This window comes from Bactrocera dorsalis, chromosome 2 (assembly GCF_023373825.1).
Source record: "Bactrocera dorsalis isolate Fly_Bdor chromosome 2, ASM2337382v1, whole genome shotgun sequence".
NCBI classification, from domain to species: domain Eukaryota; kingdom Metazoa; phylum Arthropoda; class Insecta; order Diptera; family Tephritidae; genus Bactrocera; species Bactrocera dorsalis.
The window spans coordinates 3,857,539-3,880,500 of record NC_064304.1 but is presented as its reverse complement, the minus strand read 5'-3'; the positions used below and the strand labels follow the sequence as shown (position 1 = coordinate 3,880,500).

General features: G+C 34.4%; 1 protein-coding gene across 9 annotated transcripts in view; it reads left to right on the top strand.

Moving 5' to 3' along the window:
* The window catches only part of LOC105226800 (cubilin), a 97,865-nt gene that overhangs the window by 49,270 nt on the left and 25,633 nt on the right, over window positions 1-22,962 (top strand). The gene's annotated exons all lie outside the window — the stretch shown is intronic.

Below are 22,962 nucleotides of genomic sequence, written 5' to 3'. Positions count from 1 at the left end.
AAAATTAAAAAATAAATGTCGCTTTCGAACAACCGTTGATCTTTAATAGTTTGTATTAAGAAATAATTTCAAACTCGAATAATTTTTAATTTATTAAAATATCTTAATTGATTTGATATCGTTGAAATTTCGATGAAATTATTTAATTTGAATTTTGTGAAATATACCCAGTTAAAATCTTTCGAAGAGGGAGCCACTAGAACTAAATATACACCCTGCGAAGGATTGCCGATACTTTACAGGGTGTGTATCATCACCTAAAATGTAAAATAACGTTACATCGTTTTCCATAAGTTTTTTAGGAGAAGGAAAAGACGGTATAAAAGAAAGTCTTAATATTAAAAAAAATGAAATTTGGTTACAACTTGTTTGTATGCAAAACTTTGTAGATATTGGGTAGTCGAAAAGTCTTTTCGTATTTATAATCAAACTCCTATTTATTTTTTTATATTTATAATGAACTTTAATGAACCAATTATGTACATTTTCATCAGTGTAAAACTTATCTGGTTACTCGGCGAAAAACTGCGACAAACAATTTTCACTGGCTTCTCTTGAAGCCAACTTTACCATTCCATTTCCAATAAGGGAGCTCTGCATTGACCGAAACTAATGGTAGACCGATGGTACAAGGTCAGTACAAGATCAACTTCCCAGCCCAGCTCTAACACTTTTTGTCGAGTCATCAAAGATGACCTGATGGAAGACGTAGCACTTTCTGTTGATCAGTGCTGGCCCTTTTTCTTCGTTTACCTGCTTCAATCCATCAGTTGTTGACAGTAAAATATAGAACCAATCGTTCGACCAAGCTGGAGCATCTCATAGTAGATGATTCCTTTCCAATCCCACCAAACACTCAGCATAACCTTTCGAGGTATCAATCTTGGCTTTGCGACCATTTGTTGACCTTCACCACGCTTAGATCATGATCTTTTTCTCACATTATTGTCGTATTTGATCCACATTTCGTCTCCTGTTTCCATTCGCTTCAGAAAGAATCACAGATGTTAATTCGGTTCGTTAAATTTTTCAGAAACAATTCATGTGGTACCCAAACATCGAGCTTATTTTTGTGGTCATCCTTTTTTTAAATGTTCAAAACTGTTTAATGATGAATGTTAAGTTCTTAATTCAACCGAATAGTCGCTGGAAAAAAATCGCCGTATCTCCGTCGAAATTTACAAAAAATATTAATTTCATAAAAATAATACTTACTCTTCAACATACATTTTACATGCCTAAAAATCCGAAATTTACACATTTCCTTAAAAGGCAGTATTTTTAATCAAATAAACAGAAACATATTTGTACATTTTCATATATGTACCCCCACCCCAAGCATTGTCGGCCACTAAGTTTGCCAGTTGTTTCCACCCGTTATGCATTTCAATGTCAGAGTACTCATAAATATCGATGATAACTGGAAAAATAGAGGACTACAGAAAACAAGAGAAAAAAATGTCAATGGACCAATAACGCTTTAAAACAAAAAAGGGCAGTAGATCAGGGTTACGATGCTGCATTATATGCCGACATATACAAATCAGCGTGTTCATTCATTCATAGATGGCCACTTGAGCACAGACACGGACATGAGCCTCTTCAAAATGGCACTGACAGCGGCTGAATTTAAAGCCTCCTCCAAAGCCGTCTTCCCCCAGCAACAGTGCCTCGCCAACCCTAACACAGCAACCCTGCCAATTAATCAATAAAATCGCTGGCAGTCAACAAGAGAAGAGCTGCCTGCTGCCTCGAGCTCAAACACGGCTTCCAAGTAAACAACCCAGACTGGCAGTCATGCGAAACTATGGCAATGCGTTTGTGGGCGGATAGTTGCCAGAGTGTCTACGTGTGTACAATGTGATACTTTCCAGTCGCTCACATTGCAAATTATGTGCAGTTTACAAAAACAAAAAATGCCAAAAGCGCCATCAATGCCGGTGCGCAGTGTTGGAACAACATATCTGGTGTTCACACTGCTGTTCACACATCCTTTATCCATGCAGGCGATGTGCGTGATGATTAAAGACATCAATTATGTGCTGATGACGAGAGGATGATGGAACAGTGAAATCTTGAAATTTTGTAAAGAAAGCAACGTAACTGAATGGACAACAATGTCGCTCGAGGGACGTGCCCTGCAGATGACATAATCGTGTGACAATGTTGATTAATAACGGTGGCCCATTGTGCGGCCCTTCTGCACTAATAATTCTACACTTAACGACAAGGCGTACATACATCTATGCACATCGACAGATTTTGACATACTATATACACATAAAGGGGTAATCATTACACAGGCATCTTTGAATATCAAAGTTGCCAGCGTTTACACTTTGCATTTAAGTTAATTTGAAAATTACTTATTAAATTAAATGTGTGGGTGTTCAAGGAGGCGGAGTGAGGGCAGTGATTGTGCTGCTGTAAAATGGCTGCTTATCTCTAAGTGGTTGTAGAGAAATGCTTGTGCATTGTCAAAGATCAGATTTGCATGATGTGTCAAAGGCAAGTTGACTGTTAACTATGTGCTTACAATTTTGACATTGAAAATGCGCTCAATGAAACGTTTGAGGGATGCAAGGGACTAAACAGGGACCTTTTGTTTGCTGGCATCTTCTCACTATAGTTGGTGTATGCTAAGGAAATGCTTTGGTATATAATTTTGTTGCGAGATGAAAGATCTCATGTAATCACTTTATATATGTAGATATATGAATATAAATTTATAATGGTTTTATAGCTAAGCTAGAAGTTTGATTGAGTTCTTTATGAGGCGTTTTTAATACCAGAAAGTTTTTTCTTAAGCAGCATAGTGGCAATGGTCATTATATGAGTTCTTTTAAGGCGTTTGTTTTCTGATTTGAAAAAGCATTTTATTTAAGACATAAATTAATATGCTTAGCTTAAAATTGCTTAACAATTAGTTACTCATTTTAAAACAAAAAATTAATTTTTAGTGCCAATTATACTAAATTAAAGAATTTTTACAAATACGCTCATATTAGCGAAACAGTATGCTGCATTCGATGTATCTATATGCGAAACAACGATTTTTTGAACCTTTTTTAAAACCACTTGCTCACGTTGAAGATGGGGACTAAGTATTAGCGAGACTTTATTTGATGCTTTGAAACTAGCAAATATCAAATATTTAATTTTGATATCCCGAAACGGCTGTGTATAAATTCACATCGATCGATTGAAAACGGGTTCCACGTAGCGGCAATTTCAGTTTGGGGAACGGAAAAAAAATCACATGGTGCCAAAACTGGTGAATACTTTGGCTGATCGATGGTGTTCATTGCGTTTTTAGCTTTCACCGGTCACCGTATAAAAAATTCAAGAATTATCTTTTTCCACAATTCCGGCCGTTTCTTGACGGGTGTTCTCACGCAAACCCCTCAATATGGCCATAGAATCGCGAGCTGTGTGGCATGTAGCGCCATCTTGTTGAAACCACATGTCAACCAAGTTCAGTTCTTCCATTTTTGGCAACAAAAAGTTTGTTAGCATCGAACGATAGCGATCGCCATTCACCGTAACGTTGCGTCCAACAGCATCTTTGAAAAAATACGGTCCAATGATTCCACCAGCGTACAAACCACACCAAACAGTGCATTTTTCGGGATGCATGGGCAGTTCTTGAACGGCTTCTGGTTGCTCTTCACCCCAAATGCGGCAATTTTGCTTATTTACGTAGCCATTCAACCAGAAATGAGCCTCATCGCTGAACAAAATTTGTCGATAAAAAAGCGGATTTTCTGCCAACTTTTCTAGGGCCCATTCACTGAAAATTCGACGTTGTGGCAGATCGTTCGGCTTCAGTTCCTGCACGAGCTGTATTTTATACGGTTTTACACCAAGATCTTTGCGTAAAATCTTCCATGTGGTCGAATAACACAAACCCAATTGCTGCGAACGGCGACGAATCGACATTTCACGGTCTTCAGCCACACTCTCAGAAACAGACGCAATATTCTCTTCTGTACGCACTGTACGCATTCGTGTGGTTGGTTTAATGTCCAATAAAGTAAACTGAGTGCGAAACTTGGTCACAATCGCATTAATTGTTTGCTCACTTGGTCGATTATGTAGACCATAAATCGGACGTAAAGCGCGAAACACATTTCGAACCGAACACTGATTTTGGTAATAAAATTCAATGATTTGCAAGCGTTGCTCGTTAGTAAGTCTATTCATGATGAAATGTCAAAGCATACTGAGCATCTTTCTCTTTGACACCATGTCTGAAATCCCACGTGATCTGTCAAATACTAATGCATGAAAATCCTCACCTCAAAAAAATCACCCGTTACAAGGTGCGTTCCAAAGTAAACAAGACCTTTTGAATCTACCGCCCCCGGTGGCGCCATCTATATGTGCACTAGTCGAATTTCCTGTCTTTATCGATTGTCCAGTGAAAATGTTATGACATTTCATAGATTCGAAGTGAAGTTATTGCGTTTTAGGTGTCAGTATGTTTGTGTTATCGGTGCGAAAATGAGCTTCGAACAGAGAGCCATATCCAAAAAAACCTGTTTACGGTAATCTCTTTGAAAAGCTTTATCCGGACAAGTCGAGCAAGAACGCGTTTCAAACAGAAAATATCCACTAAAATAATTAGAACGGACTCGCGAGATATGTGGAGCTCTCTTGTCATCTCTCTAACACTTGCCTAACGATTTTCAAGCACCATATCCTTCACTTTATTAATATTTGCATCAGTTGAAAAGGTGGAAGGTCGTCCGGAACGAGGCATGTCTTCAACGATAGCTTGACCTTCTTTGAAGGCTTTGTACCACTCGTAGGCTTGTGTTTTAGATAAAACTGAATCACCGTGAACCTTTTCCAACATTCGCAATGATATCGCACACGAAATTGGTTAGAAATACAAAATTTTAGACAAATTCTTTGTTCAATATTTTTATTTATTATAAAAATCGCAACGTACTCCTGAGGTGTACCGACTTAAGCAGCTTCTGTAAACAAACTGGTAGATAGATCGCGCTCATATTTGGCATAGTAGTTAAGCACGGTCCTATCACGTTATCAAAATAAATTTTTTAAAATATCTTTTACCCGGAGAATTTAAATTACAATTTCTGGACACTCTTTTGTCACAATATATATGCTAAATGATTTACGTCATTATACCAAATAAATATATTTTTTAATAATTTCTATAGCCGATTAATAAAATATTAAAATTTACTTTTTTCTCTTTTTTGCAGGTATGTATATTCTCAGAAATTCTTGCTAAAATATAAATGTACAAAAATGCCAATACTAAGATATTTCGTATATATTTAACAGGTAAGTTAGGTAAAGAAATATATATTACACTTTTGTCATTTCAGAATAAGATTCAGGGAATAGTTTATCATATTATTGTATAAAGAGCATATTTCACATATAATAATATTTGTTATTCCTTCAACTACTTTAAGAACTGTCTAACTAAAATGTAACATGTAGTGTAAATTTAGCAAAATACCGTTACATGCTATATATTCCATATAACCGCTGTCGTGCTGGGCAACCAATTTGTGGCTATGGTTAGGCGGTTGTAGTTTCAATTTGCGTCTTGCAAGCAATTATGACGCACACATACACAAGTAATTACGCTGGTTTACATAAATTTCGAGTCGAGTAACAATTTTCTCAAAGTCACATAGCGCACTATGTATGTATCTGTAGAAATAATACGTATAGAAAATTGCTCATATTTTTGCGGTGAGATTTTATGTACCTTGAAGCCAGCTAAAGCGGAAACCACATCAAATTGTTATGTGGAATTTGCAACACGCTCATGATATGTGCCATAACGGCAGGTGTGGCACGACTTTTATTGCTAATGGTGCCACCAGCAGTGATAGAAAATGTTATATTAAAGATTATTTGAGAGGAAAATACTGAGAATCGCGTTACAGCTTTGAAGGTTATAAACTCCAGCAACTGTGGTCTTGTTAATTTATGAGTTTTTATGCAAACTGAGGTTGTAACGGGTAGAATATAAATTTTTTGGATTTCTGCTAAATGAGAAAAAAAAGTTTATATATTTTTTCCATTGGTGTAACATACATATCGTTACCTAAAATGCAAAATAACGTAACATCACTTTTCATAATTTACAGGCGAGAAAAAATTATATAATATAAAGCACTCATATTCACTCTCAAATTTCAGTTTCGGTTATAAAATGGTTCTGTATTGCTTATATCTGACAGGAGAATATATATATATATATATATATATGTAACATGATGCCGTAAGCAATAAAAACCTCAATTTCGATTTTTTTGATGATACGTTGTTTTGTTTGTTTTTAGTGACGATATGTAACTATATCGGTATTGGTGTTGGCGCTTTTATAATTTTACGCCCAAACAACCTTTGTTGCATGCACACTTCTCTCATTTTGTTTATTCAAATTTTTCGAAGCGTTAACAGGCCACGATTATCACACATGCTAATATTCTCGCCGCTTTGGCGCTTTGCAGAAGATATCGGTTACACAACTCAATTAAGCACGTTTCTCGCTCAAGTGAAGCGTTATAGCATGTGGCATGAATGCCATGTTTAATTATTTACTATTGATTATACTTGAATAAGAATGTAAAATATATATTTTTGACAGAAATGTATGTAGTATATTTCTAGAGAAGTACTGCATCACATGGTTATAAAAATAGATTTTAATTGTATTTGCATAAGACGCCTTTGATCAAAATAATGTTCATGAAATTAGAACATGACAGTTATTATTAGTTTAGTAACACAAAATGATATTTTAAATAAAATGGATTATAAAATTAATAGCAAAAAGCGAACATACATAGCTTTCGAGATATTAGGAATTAATATTTATCATACCATCGGACCGATTATGTGCAAAAAACTCATAGTTTAAATGAATTTCCTATACCACCTACAATTTTTCCGCCCTAAAAATTAGTACGGTAGATCATATAAGTGGCTGTGGCAGTGGGTTTTATACCTGGAAAATCTACTATCGACCAAATTTTCACCATGTGCCAAATCTTGGAAAAAACCCGTGAAAGGAAGATCGACCCACATCACATCTTCATCGAATTTAAAGCCGTCTGCGACAACACGAAAAGGAACCGACTCTATGCAGTTATGTCTGAACTTGGTACCCCCGCAAAAGTAATACAACTGTGTATACTGACGTTGAATGAGAAGGAAGTTCCAGACAAGGGGACTCACTATCGTGTGACTTCCTCAACCTATTGCTGGAGCAAACCGTGCGAGCAGCAGAGCTAAATAGCTCCTACCAACAGGTCCTACTTTGGACTGAGTAGACAATTTAGACCTAAAGACCAAAAACCAAACTCTATAAGACACTCATGGACGTTGACAACATCTGATGAGTCGACGTTACGAGTTTTCCAGAGAAAGGTTCTGCGGAAGATTTATGGTCCTTTGCGCATTGGCAACGGCGAGTATTGCCGATGGAACGATAAGCACGAGATATACAACAACATTGTCATAGTTCAGAATATCATTATATGTGTTTCCATATAACCCTCCCCAATATGTTTTCAATTCGTACTCTTAAAACTGACTCCAGGAAGAATCAAAGTCTTTTACAGTTTCTGCTCTGAAGTAAACTTACAAAAATAACGGTAACATTAACATAATTTGTAAGCAAATATTCAAGGCATGGATACTTAAAAATACTTAGGCGCGACTTAAAAATAATGTCTAGCAGTTTTTTCCAGCACTGAGTCGTCCTTCCTGTTGAATTTTTTTGCACCGTAACTGTCGCTCTGTGTGCGCCCACTTATTTTTACTATTTTCTTTCATTCTTCTATTTCCTCACTCATTGCGACTAAACAAGTGCAATTATTTTAATGCACATTTGACTTTTGACATTGTGCTTGAGTGCAAAAAGTTGCAAGTTCAGCCAAACATTCGAATGACCAAGCGGTTGTTCCGCATGCCAGCGACACAAAGGAGGCGGCACAAGGGCGAAACAAAGTAACAAAGCATGTTGGAGGTTACCATAAAAGATGCTGCAGAAGCAGTCAGACAAAATGGCAAAAGTAGTGTTGGAAATTGTTAAAAAGCAGAACTTGCTTGCCTACTTTTCATGCTGCCACTTTCGTTTTTACTCATTACGTTGTGTTCTTTGACACTGTGTCAGTTGCTTAACAAATGTTTAAGAAAGAGAGCAAAAGTCAAATGTTGGAGCTGAGCTTTTTTGGCTTCTATCGTTTTCCTTTTTTAACTATATTTAGGTATTTGCGCTATTTTGCAGCTGTCTGTAATTTTTCAAGCAGCCAAAAAAAAATGCGTTGAGTGCTAATTACTGTTATGACAAGCATTTTGTTCGGTTCTATTTCTTCAGTAGCAAAATATCTATTTTATATATATGTATTTTGGGCATATCAAGGTCATCGTACAATAAACAATTGACTTAAAAGTGCAGCACTTGGGTGTATGAGTAACATCTTAGCAAACCATAATTGGCTAATATAGAAAGCTATTTGGAGTCATTTATATATACATATATATCAGGGTGTTTTCTTGGTTTTTGAACTATTAATTTTTTTCTACCCCCTGATGAAATTTCCTTGAAAATACCCTAAAAAAAAATTCCATGATAGTTTGAGCCCTCAAGAAGGACTGGACCGAGGCACGTAAATCTTGATTTTTTCATTTTTAAATTTCTATAGCTCAGAGGCATTTTATGGCATCGAGAACACGTAGTCCTCAGAATTGAACACTCTACAAAAGTGCCCATTGCGACAAAGACGAAACGCACACTGGCGAGGTAGTACGGGACTCTAAACCTGATTTTTCCACGAAAATCGTTTTTTTTTTGTATATCGTCACCTGAAATGCAAAATAACGTATCATCAAAAAATTCGAAATTGAGTGCCTTATTGATTACGCTTCACTACTTCAAATTACATACATAATATTACATATGTTCAACATTTTCTGGTTCTGTGGTCAAATATAAACCAATATAATGATATTTTGTTTCACTCATGTTCCATTTTATTTCGTGTTTCATTCATGCCACTGTAAATTTCTGAAAATGTTGTTACGTTATTTTGCATTTCAGGTGACGATATATATCGTAAATCACAAGAGCTATAGAAAAAATGTACAGCACAAACTTGTAGGAAATTTTAATTATGATAAAAAAAGGGAAAAATCGCTATCATTAATACTTCTCGAGATATTCGTCTTTTTAGGTAAGGCTAACATCTATGAAAATTCCATACAGCCTAATCGAAGAAACCTTTCAATATAACGTTAATTTTTGACCTGCTTTGACGTGGTTTTATCGCTCTCCTCACCGCTCGGCTCACCTTTGCCACTATATTCGGCTGATTGACCGTCTGCTTGTTGTTAACATAAATTCAAAACTCATCACCAGTACAATCGTTTCATGACTTCCGGGTTGTCCAAAAGCATTGTTACACAGACGTTAACGCGACGCTATTTTTTCAAAAAAAATCTGTATTTTTGGAACCTATAGTAATTTCAATTTTCTAAAGTCCAAACGATCCTTCAAAATGGTTTTCATTGATCCTTCCGATATTCCAACGATGCCAGTTAATCATCGATTCTCTATTCCTTTATTTTATTGACATGTCGATGGCCGTCCTGGACGTGGTTTGTCGTCAACGCGTTCTCAACCCTCTTTGAATGGGTTTATATAAATTAAAAAGTCTAACTATTTTTTGCCCAGTACTATAATTATATACATATTTATATTTACATATTTGTATGCAAGTGCTTGTATTATTAAAATAATCGCTAATCCGAGCAGAAAATTATTCAGTTTATTGCCCGGAATAAATGATTGCAATTTCAACACTGTGACCTTAGGCTATTTGCAATATTTCTTTAGTGCACCACATTAAAATCAAGTGCGAAGAAATAGCTGGAGGCTATATTAAAATAGTTCAAAACATATTAAAATAGATTCATTCAAGCAAAATGCAGTAAATTTTCATACTTGAATTGTGCCAAATAGCTGAAAATTCAATAAACGAAAATATTTTGAAATTTAATTTTCTATTAATATCATAATCGTATATTTATGTGATGTGTAGTGCAGCAAATACATCAGCTTAAAACGTAAGTATATTACGATTAGATAAAGGCGTTGAAGTGGCAAAAAAAATATTTGTTAAATCGCTTTCCATACATCAAAATAATTCGTGCTATGCCATCATCTCAGAATCAGAAATTTTTTCTTTTTTTGTCTGACTACGTGTGGAAAACTATGCGGCATCTTTGATGCAGTCGTCATAGTCGCTACACGACTATGTTAAATCTGAGTTCGGTTCAAGTACTTGTCACCGCTCCGCAGACAGTGAAAATTTGCTTCTTGATTGTAAATATTCCTAACTGAAATCACTCTCTCAATGTGATGTTAACAAAAACGCCCGCGGTTTGTTCATAACCATCTACCATTTATCCCGACTATACTTATTATATGCACTTGCTTGTTAAACTACTTGATTTTAAAGCACCCAACGGTACTTAGCCTTTGGAGAAGACGACAACGACAAAAAGCGACTCAGAAGCAGTCACCTGCAAATAACTCAGGGCTGCCTGTGCTGCAGAGTAAAGTAGTTCTCAAGCAAAACTGCATACGTACGAGTATTTGCTAAGTCTTTTAGTCCTTTACAAAGCACAGCACACACATACAAAGATTTGCATATACATACAACACAGCCATAAACGCTTGCTCACACTGTCGTATGAGCTGCGGGCAATCAAATGTGCCGCAATGTCGTTTATTATGGTGACCCGACGGAGTACCGCAAACTATGGCGCTTTCCGAGATGAGTACACCCCCACATGTTCACTTCGTGCGCGTATTTGCATGCTTCTGATGTTTGTATTGCTGTGTTTTCAAAAACTGCATGCCATTGCTTACATCCGCCAGAAGCGGTCTTTAAGTTTCAGCGGCTTTTGCATTTTCTTTCGTATGAGATTTCGCATTGTTAGGATGGTCCAGCTAACATAAATAATAGTAATGTGTTGTGTGTGGAGCGAAGAATTTATTGTTAACACACTGTAATGAATTTGACTGGTACATACATATATATATGTATATTTATAAACGTAAAAGCGCTCATCTTGCAGTCAAAGGAACACCGAATTTTGCTTACAATTCAACAAAAAATTAAACCGGTACTGCGTCGAATACTTTCAGATCTGGAGTGTCTTCATCCATTCGGACGACATGATCTAGCCAGCGTAGCCTCTGTTTCTTAATTCGCTGAACAATGTCGTCTTTTGACTCGTACAGTTAGTTGTTCCACCGAATGCGATATTCGCTGTTGCCAATGCCCAAAGGAAGTAGAATGGTTTCGCAGAACCTTTCTCTAGAAAACTCGTAACGTCGACTCATCAGACGTTGTCATCGTCCATGCCTTTGCTCCATATGGCAAGACGGGAATAATGAGTGACTTATAGTGTTTAGTTTTGTTTGTCATTTGCTTATTCTCTTTCCATCTGTGAAACGACTACACCTAATGTTCTCAGCTTAAATAGTGTTTTAACTTTAAAATTTAATTCCATACTAGCATAAATCATTGTAAGAGACAATGAGGAGGAAATGTTGCATGACTATTATTTTTTAATAAAACTAAGTAAAAACGACACTTGAATTAACAATTTAAAAAGTTTACATATATATATATATATATATATGTAAACTAACTTAAATGCGAATCGGCTTAAAAATGTTCAACATTGTGTGAATTTAATGCATAAAATACGCTTTAAGCAACAACACTTTTATGAATTTATCAGCGTAAATTGCAATCATCAAAGAAGCAAACAAAATGTAATTCTATGTGAAAATACAACTTTAAATATTTACATAAGCTTATGTATGTATGCGGCGTGTTAGAAGGTTTGCCATTGTGCTTATGCAACTTAAATATACTCGTATATCTATGTGTATACCTTTCCACATGCTCATTTCCATAACGCCGAACGTAATCCGTTCGACAGCAGCCTTTGAGCGCAGTCAAGTGTATTACCTGCTAACACTCGACTGCTCATTCACTTCATATTATGTAGACCTAGTCTGATATGAATAATACGTATGCACTATGTCGTTTTTCTCTTATGGCTTCGATGCTTTTATTCGAGCTGGTATATATGTATGTATGGTGGTAATGTTATTGATATTTTAGCATAATATATTTATGTGAGGAACTTGTATTAGTTTTATGTCTTCGATCATTGAAAATAATCGACTGATTTGCGTCAGGTTTCAACACAATGTCATGTAAAATTGGTTTTTTTGTGAAGTAAAGCATGCGTCCTGCCAAAGTCATTGAAAACATATACGTGCATACATATGTATATGTTTGTATTAAATAATTCAATAGTCTTTATTTATTATTATAAACATCAAAGTCTTGTGTAACTTTAGACTATGTAAGCTTTTTAGGTAATGTCGCCAATTCTCTATATAATCCGTTTGCAGAAAACCCAAAGTAAGGTTAATGTACTAAAAATTTAAACTATCAAATGAAATAAATATACATTGGGTAGTGGAAAAAGTATTTTCGTATTTTGCCAATGAACGTCGTTGCGGTCGTATATCTCCAGTGCTACTCAGTGCTCACATTGTGTCATACCATATAATGTTGGAAAGGTGAGATTTTAGTCTTCATTTAACAAAAAAATTAAACTCGGAGAAGTTGAAAAAAGTTACGGCTGTTCAAAAATGAGTGAACAAATTCGCTATATTTTGAAATGTTTGTATAAAAAATGGGAAGAATGCCATGAAAGCCTTTAATTAATATATGTACGATAATATAAATATACGATATATGTATCGTAAATATAAAAAACATAAGTTGAGTTGAGTTTGAAATACGAAAAGACTTTTTCGACTACCCAATATATCGACAGTTATTATTTATTTTGGGATTTGCTGCCTCGCACCTGACTACCAGATATGCGAGATTACTTTTGGCTATTTATGGTAGTAAGTTTGTGCTAAATATTTATTTAGGGAAAAGAGTCGAACTTGTTAAGGCGCTTGGTTGACGAGTCGTGATTGATCAATTCAGAAAATCATCCTTGTCTATAAAGAAAATAATATTTTTCATTATTTTATTACAATTTTTATTTTAATCTACTTTCAAATCAGTAGATAAAAACTGGGTTAATTCATAAATTATTTTCGTTTCTACAGCGCTTCTATATATATATTTTCATTCATTTTTATTTGCAATAAACAACTAGTGATTCGAATATTTCAATTATTTTTTCATAATAGCCAATGTTAGGAAAAATGTTAAAGTTTTTCATGTAACTTTTACAATATTTTATATTAAAAGCTATACTTATAACAACAACATATTATAACTAAATCATCAAATAAATTTTTATCAGTTTTGTGTGAAATTTGTATGAAAACATTTCAGCTCTTTAACAAAAGCCTTTATTATTATTATCCAGCTAATTTCCGTGTGGCGCTCCTCACATAGCCAAGTGCATACCACAGTGGCTATTCAGTGTAAGTTCACAATTTCCAGTTAAACATTTGTGATAAATTTTTGGCATCTGTCCAAATTTTGTGCAGCCACAGCGCGAGCAAATTTTTATCTCCGCATAAAATGCTGACAAGCCGCTGTGGTCTTCACTTTGCTGCATATCGCATGCATAAAATATGGTTTTGCATTTGCACTGAAAACCACACAACTTCTAGCATATTTTATTCCATTGGAAAAAGTTGGAAATTCATATTTCAGCAACAGACGTCAAAAACTATTTCGAAACTTTTACAAACAGTCAAAACCATATAAGAACATATAACGCAATTCACTTTTATTGAATTATATGCAGCTATGCGCCTTTGCCTGTGCCTTAAGAAAGGTTGATATAACAGATGTTACGTAGAGTAGAGTATATATAGAGTTTTGAGCCAAGAGTTTCTTTCTTAACCACTTTTAATTGAATAATTAATAGTATTAAAAATCTTTTACGGCTTTAAATAACCGTATATATAGTATGTACGAACCTACTCGGGTGTCAGGCATATACATAACTCGAGATACTCCACAAACACCAAACAAAAACAAAAACAAGTAAGGAAGGTCTAAGTTCGGGTGTCACCGAACATTTTATACTCTCGCATGATAAAGTGATAATCGAGATTTCATTATCCGTCATTTACATATTTTTTTATTTTGCTGTAAAATTAATTAGAATTAAATTCTAAGAGATTTTCCGGTATTTTCGGTGAAAAATGAGGTTAGGTTAGGTTAGGCACTGAGTTCTTCGTGTTCGATATCAGGGACCTTGAAAAGTTTTAGTCCGATTACGACAATTTTTCCACAAGGGATACCTCAGCTCAAATACCGTATTCGTGTAAAGTTTTATTCCGCTATCATCATTCGTTCCTAATGTATATATTATACAGAGAAGGCATCAGATGGAATTCAAAATAGCGTTATATTGGAAGAAGGCATGATTGTGAACCGATTTCATCCATATTTCGTACATGTCATCAGAGTGTTAGGAAAATATTATGTACCGAATTTCATTGAATTCGGTGGAGTAGTTCCTGAGATATGGTTTTTGGTCCATAAGTGGGCGACGCCACGCCCATTTTCAATTTTTAAAAAAAGCCTGGATGCAGCTTCCTTCTGCCATTTCTTCCGTAAAATTTTGTGTTTCTAACGTTTTTTGTTAGTCGGTTGACGCACTTTTAGTGATTTTCAACATAACCTTTGTATGGGAGGTGGGCGTGGTTATTATCCGATTTCTTCCATTTGTATGTATATGGAAATGTCTGAAGGAAACGACTCTATAGAGTTTGGTTGACATAGCTATAGTAGTTTCCGAGATATGTACAAAAAACTTAGTAGGGGGCGGGGCCACGCCCACTTTTCCAAAAAAATTACGTTCAAATATGCCCCTCCCTAATGCGATCCTTTGTGCCAAATTTCACTTTAATATCTTTATTTATGGCTTAGTTATGACACTTTATAGGTTTTCGGTTTCCGCCATTTTGTGGGCGTGGCAGTGGGCCGATTTTGCCCATCTTCGAACTTAACCTTTCAAGTTTCATCATGATATCTCAATTTTTACTTAAGTTACAGCTTGCACGGACGGACGGACAGACAGACATCCGGATTTCAACTCTACTCGTCACCCTGATCACTTTGGTATATATAACCCTATATCTGACTCTTTTAGTTTTAGGACTTACAAACAACCGTTATGTGAACAAAACTATAATACTCTCTTTAGCAACTTTGTTGCGAGAGTATAAATATAAGGCGGTGGTAGCGTGTTGGTCTAAGTAGTGTTTTCCTTGTACGGCGTTGAACATTTGGTGAGGATAAATGGTAGAATGGACCTAAATAACCTTATATACATATGTATACACCTACTCAGTTTCACATGTATACGCTGAAAGTATATCAATTCCACATTCTACACACACATACATACCCAAATGAAATTCAGTGCAGACTGGCGAAACCATTTTTATACAGTTATTTATAAGGTTTTCGAACTCTCGCCAATGCCAAAGCAAACAAACACATTTCTGTCAAATAACATAAATCTTAAACTGCCTGTCTATGAGTCACGTGATTCATATAGACCCTACCAATTTTTCTTCATTTATTAGCACATACGCATATATACAAAAATATACATCAACTTGCCAATAAAAGCAAATAAATGCGCAACCGCAAAACTTTCTCTGAGCCACGTTATCCTTACTGGCATCACCAAGCCGATATCAAACTTGCAAAGGCCACATTATTCAATATAAATAATCACAACAAGACAACTTAAATAAATTATTGCGTAACAAATCCAATGAAGCGTTAAGTTTGCTTATTCAATTATTTCCACGTGCGACGCGCCAACAAGTCAACGGTTATCCCAAATGTTCAATCACTCAAATGAACTCAATAGAATTATATGACGGTGCAGCCGTTTTTATCTTGTGTAGAAGTAAGGCTACAATACCAATATTACTTCTGCTCTCTCTACCTCTCGCTCTTCCACTGTTCCAATCTAGAATTTATTTTCACGAAACAATGAAATCTTTCGATCAAACCTTATCTCCTTTGCTAAGCCAAATGAATTTATGTGTATGTGTGCACGTAAAGGTCAATGTAGGCACCACCTAAATGAATACTTCCGTTTCGAAAAATGCTTCGTGCTGCATAAAAACTCAGAAACTTTCGGAATAAAGAGTAACACAAAAGTAAATACAACCAGGTTAAGAATTTATGAAGGAAAGGAAAATCAAATAAGAGGTTGGTGGAGTTGAATCGCAATTTAAATGATGTAGCCACTACTGAAAACATTAAAACGAAAAGCAATATTTTCGTACTATTAAAACATGTATAATGCCTTAGAGAACCTTTCTAATGCAATTGCTGAAATAAAAAAGATCATTTTGGTCTGTGAGCAATAAAGTCATGATGATCAAGTGATGAGTACTGAGCCAATAGTCGTATCTGGAGACTTCCTATACAAGGGTACAAACCCTGAAACGAAGTTTGAACTTGTTTGTACCGTAGTAGAAAAAATTGAGCTAGACAAAACTATGATCTAATATGAGCATCTAAAGTTCAACAAATAATGTCTTTGACCCAGGTTCACGCTTATTACGAAATTTTGAAAATTTCGGTTGCTTCGCAAAAACCACAAATTCCCATAACATATAAACATGTACACAAACTAACTTATTATTTTTAGAAATTCAACGTTTTGGATCCACTTTATTTTCGTCTCAGCTGTCGTCTGATTTTAATTTGCTTACTTACACACCACACTTAGGTGGAAAAGGATTAGTATGGAACCCATTAATATTTAAATTTTATCACACACCATCATTCACAGGTTATCTATGTATGTATGTATATAGCTTTCCATGTAATAAATGCATATAAATATACAATATGTATAAGCTTAAGTACAGCTGTATTTATACGAACTGTAAAGCCACTAAGAGTTAGGGAAATATTTAAATAAAGTCATTTCCTCGTTTGTGCAATAAGATTATCTCACTTGTTAACATAGTGGACATTTGCGCAAAGCCACATCACTACACGCTCCAACAAATGTACACAAAAGACACACACACACACATGCACATGCACATTTAAAACTACGATTTGCATATGAATGAGCTTTTATCTGTGTGTCAGGGGCTTAGCAAGTGTTTTCTCATCTTTATGGCCAAGTTGAAGTAAAAAAGTAAACGAACCGTTTTCAATTTTCGCCTTTTACTAAATAAATACACCGAAGTGCTTACATAGACATCGTGCAGAGGTGTGAGCACCTGAATGGTGGTGAGCTTTTGCACACGCTTCACCGGCGTGTAACCACAGACAAACTTTCCGATATACAAATACATACATATATTTGCACATACTCTGTTGTGGGCGTCCGCCAAATCATGTTTAAATATAGTCATATAATATCCACTAGTGTGCAGTTTATTTTGAGCCTTGATGTTTTCTGTAAAAGTGAATTTTGCAGCGGCAAATGTAAATATTTATTTCTCTAACATTTTCCTGCTTGCGTTTCTTTCTTATTGTTTGTGCATACTTTTTTTGTAAATTCTTAAATGACATGTGAGTAGCGAATAGTGTAATTTAAATAATAGTTGTACAAATCATTTAAGCAGAAAGAATTGGAATATACATGCGAATTAGGTTGATTAATTTTATATATTTTGTATTGAGTCTGCCACGATATATGTAAACCCCAACAGAGAACGCCAGACTCCCCATAAAGTATATATTTAAATAATCAGCGTGACAGACAGAGTCGATTAAGCCATATCTTCTATATATACGCGAAGTAGCCCCTCAGTTTTTAAGATGTCGATCTGAAAGTCTTTTGCTGCTCATTCCTGAAGTTGCAGTTTTTGTCCTAAAGAGTTATCCAACGTAGTGAAGCTTCTTATTTCGATTTAAATCGTACCGGAATCAAGTGTCTTTTCCCATATACATTTCTACCTCGAAATTTTTTGATATTTTACAATAAACAAGTAAACTTTGGGAAACAAGAGATTCAAATAAAAAAAATCTGCTCTTTAAAAATTATTCGAATGATTTTTAATTTAATGCTAGAGAAAAAGAGAAAAAAATCCATGTTAAATATATGGGGAAAGTAAAATAATTTAGAAACGGATTAAATTGAAAATGAACTGAATATTATTTTAGAACAAAAGTAAAAAGTTAAGAAATAACAGACACTTGGGAAACTGCGCTCATGTATGCATATTCATATATCAATATGACAACATGTTGTTGTGTCTGATCGGCTGTGCAACTTCTTACAACTTCAACTATACCAAAATAAGCACGAATACATATAGTCAGTCTTTACGTAGAACTAATTACCTAGGCCCTAGGGCTTTATGATGTACTGCAAAAACAAAACTGATATAAAATAGTACATAAAAATATTAATGGGGATATATACTTAAGTTTAGCGAAACTTATACACCAAATTTCCTTGAATGTAGTCTACTCTACAACTGTCAGCAAGATATTATTCCGGTTATTCACCCCACTGAAACTGAGCAAAATAAAAATGTATGCATATATTTGGCATCATATGTGCGTGTATTTGTTTATTAAATAAGAGCTTGATATGTTTATGCCAAGGAAATCGTTTCCGTACACTAATAGGCATGAGTATCAGTTTGAACTTTTTTCTCTCCTCAGACGACCCTTGCTTTCTGTTCGCTTTTATTGTTTTTATATTCCTTTGTTGTGTTGCCTTCAAAGGTCGGTGTAATTTTGCCTATACAAACGTCGCTTAAAAAAAATGCCAGTTGTTGTGGCACCATCAGGTCAAATATATAAATATATAAGCATATATAGCTACATAAGGGTATTTTTGAATATATAACTCAATGTGTATCTATATACAGCGTATATATGTAAAAAGAAATTTAATATTCGTGGCAGCTTGAATTGCGGCCGTTTATGCTCCGCATTTGTGTGTAGAAATGTGCGTTGATATGCATGTGTTTTCGCCAAACAATAAACTTTTTCATTCAGTTTGATAAAAATGCCGCTAAATAAGTTTTTATGCCACCGAAAAGTGGGAGGTGTACATAAAAGTGAAAGTGACGAGGCGCATTGATGACGCGGCCGTCATTAGTCTTCCACTTCTTCAGAAAAATTTCCAACATTTCACATCTTTTGAGAATTGCTATTTTTTTGTGCCACACAAAGAAATCAACAGAATAAACAAATGAAATCACAAAAACGTGAAACACCGGTAAACAGGGTTTACACATGTGTATAAAGAAGAAAGCAGTAAATGCCAGCCGTATTCCTTCCTTGCGGCCATAAAAAATGCGTAACGAATTAAGAAGAATTTCTTTTGACTCACTTTTTCCGCAGTTCCCTTTGCTCACATGTATATACATATGTGTGTATGTATATATAAATAGGAAATTGAAGTTTGAAAATTTGTTTTCTTTTTTCCAAGAGCTTCAAAGTGACGCAAAACGTAAACGTGCGCATTTTCAATTAATGTCACCACTGAGTATGAGCAACATTCACCTGCATTCAATTGTGAGCGGTAATAACGAAATGCTCATTACTAAACACTATAATTTATATTAAATCTTAATATAATCAATTTTCATACACATTCATTTCATTTTACGACTATTATTATTGAATTTTTCTGAGAAAATGTTTAAAATTCTGCATTGCTGTGTGAGCGTGCTGCTTTAAATGTTTATATTCTATTATTCGGTTGTGAATATCTCACTCACATAATTGCTGATGATGACTCACTCTCTCTTTGAAAAAAAAATTATATGTATTAATAATAAAGTTTCAGGCAATTAAAATAATGATAATTGAAAGCATGGCATTGGAGTACTGGTGCGTATGAGTAACATTAATAGCATGTTGGAATTCCACAATATATTCAATGGTACTTTAGAGAGTTAAGTATAATTTAATGTTTTTTATTTACTGGATATTAAAAGTGAAGCCGTGGCGACATAAGGTGTTGTTTCAATTCAATTCAAACATATGAGTCTAATTGTCAAATTCTTTTACTGTATTGGTATACATGCCTCTAAAGCACGAAAAACAAATTTCTGTTGTATTCATTGCTAACTTTGTCTTTAGATTCCGTTAAGACTAGAAGTGCTTTTATGAGCTTTATATGGCTCTGCGTAATTTTTTTCATATTTATAAATACAAGGAGAAACTTAAAAGTCCGCTGTTTTCCAATTTAGACGAAATTCACTGAAAGAGCTAAAGGATATCCCAATAATCTAGGTTGAGTGTTTCGACGGTTGGAAGAAAGATAATACGGAATGAGAACTAATTGAAATTAATAAAAAAATCTTTTTCAGAAATCGGAAGTTTTCGTTTTGAACACAACTCATACATTTTATAGGGTATCCCACGTTTCCTTCTGGTTGCATAAACCTATTCATTTTAAATAGAAAAAAATACTTGCCACATAAATTAGGTGTAAGAATTTCAAAGTTATTCCGTCAACTTATTTATTTTACCCTCATATATGTTAATTGCTAATTAGTATATAAAGGTACATTACCTTACAGTTGACAATTTAATTGAGTTCAATTTTACAACAGAGTATGCTTCTATATTAGCGGTGGCACACATCGTTTCCACACTTACTCTTGTTGTTGTATGCAGTCACATTTGTCAATACACGCAAATGAATACAACGCATTATTATTGGATTATTGGTCTTTTTCACCTAGTTTACCAACTGCATCAGTAATAGAAATACGAACTAAGTTATTTACGACATGAAACTCAATTAAAAATGTGTTATCATTTTAAAATCATTGTTGATTCAATTTAGTAGTACAAAGTGGAAAAAATAGTATGACACACATACCATGTGGAGTATAAGTAACATGTGTGCAGTGTATTTAATTAAAAACTCAATTAGTAAAAGGGAAAAAAAAATGATTTACTCTATGAAAAGGCAAACGAGAGTTCATATATATAATATACAGTTTTTTATAGAGCCATTAAATAAGTCATAATACTAATTTTAAGCCAACAGTTGCTTTATTTATTCGACTTTAAAGTTGTCAGTTCCAAATAATTAATTGCAACAACAATTTGTTTACTGTAATTTTTTACTCCATAGCTGAAGGTTTGACAGCTGCAAAATGCATTTCTGTCTATCTTCCGTTCCGTATAAAAAATTCAATTATTTTATTGAATAATTTGAGTCCAAACAATATTATTGATTTCTAATGTAATACAGCAATTTAAAAGGTTTGAAACATTTTGTGAGCAATGGACATCTATGATCGGCTAATTGATACTGCTACAAGAAGTAAAATGTACTAGACTTTTAGAATATAGTAAAAGTAAATTAAATTTTTGAAAGGGCCTTCAACAGTGGCGTAACTATACCGTTCGAGGCCCGTGGCAAATTCATCGAATGGGCCCCCTGCCCTCCCACTTTCCCAATATATAAAGAAGCTGAACCAACAACAATAGTATTTTTTATTTTATAATATTTATTTATACACTTTTATTTGTAAGAGTTAACTAATAAATCACTACGTGAAGTAGGTACATACAAACTTTATAATTATAATTTCTTGATTTTCTAATTATTCACTTTTAATTAAAGGTACCTACCTAATTTAAAGTACATGTTGAACTGAAATCACAATTTTATTTTAAGTACACAATTTTAATTATTAAAATTCCTTTCTTCGGACTTTCTGTTCAGCAAAAGTGTTAATGACATCATCAAAGTTCAAATTTCGGGCCATAGAATTTTCGATGGATAGAATAGCCAAATTGCTTAACCTTTCTTGTCCCATAGAATTTCTTAAATAAGTTTTTATCAATTTCAGTTTTGAAAATGATCGCTCGGCACTAGCCGTAGTTACAGGAATGGTGAGAAATAACAGAAATGAAGTGCACACTTTAGGAAAGCTTGAAGATATAAAATGATTCTTTATTATTAATAAGTCAGCAAGTTCTCTTATAGAGGATGACCTTTCTATTTCGTGTTTAAAAGAGGATCGAAAACTGAGAATTTCTTTGGAAAACGACATAGATATTTCTTTTTTATATAAATGGACAAATGCTAAAGTCTTTTCCAATAAATCAGTATCATTCAAGTTTTGCAAAGTGGCAGGCTGCAGGACACTAAAATTGGAAACAATTTCATTCATGTCTAATACACGATAGAATACGTTCACTTTAAACAAGCTTTCGGGATCTTGGAGACGTTCATCCTCACAAATTTCATCAAAATGACGTTTCACTTTTCTCTGACGAGTTTTAGGAAATTCAGGGTTTATAGACCATTTAACTGCAATACTATGCTTCTGTTTTTAAATCTTCAAATTCATGTCGATACTTTTCAAGTTCTTCTAGTCAGACTTGCAAACGCTTTGAAGCATTTGAAAGATCGATGGCTTTAGATTGAAGTGCTTTAGAAGCCGCGTCTATGGTTTGTAAGACTTTGCAATGGAAAACCACCAACATAATAAAATTGTAGTTCTCTACCTTCTTCTTTAGCAAGGTAGCTTCATTTCTCTCATCTGATTTGGAATTTGATAAAATGCTTTTTGTTAGAACATCAACAAATCGAACCTTTAAAGCAAACATGGCATCAAAGCGTCCTGCCCATCTAGTTGGATTCATTGTTTTTAATGTTACTGAATTTGATGATACAAAGGTTTCTCCTTTTTTGTTGTCAGATATAAAACTAGATAATATATTCCATCGTCTAATACTATGGCCAAAAAAATTATAAATTTGTTGCACAGTTTCGAATAATGTTTGTATTTCTATGACCTCTTTTACTGCATCATTTGCTACCAAGTTTAAATTATGAGCAGCGCCGACACTGCATTTGGCTCTTTATCTCTTATAAGTTTTCGAACTCCGCCAAAGGTTCATGGTATTAGCTCCATCG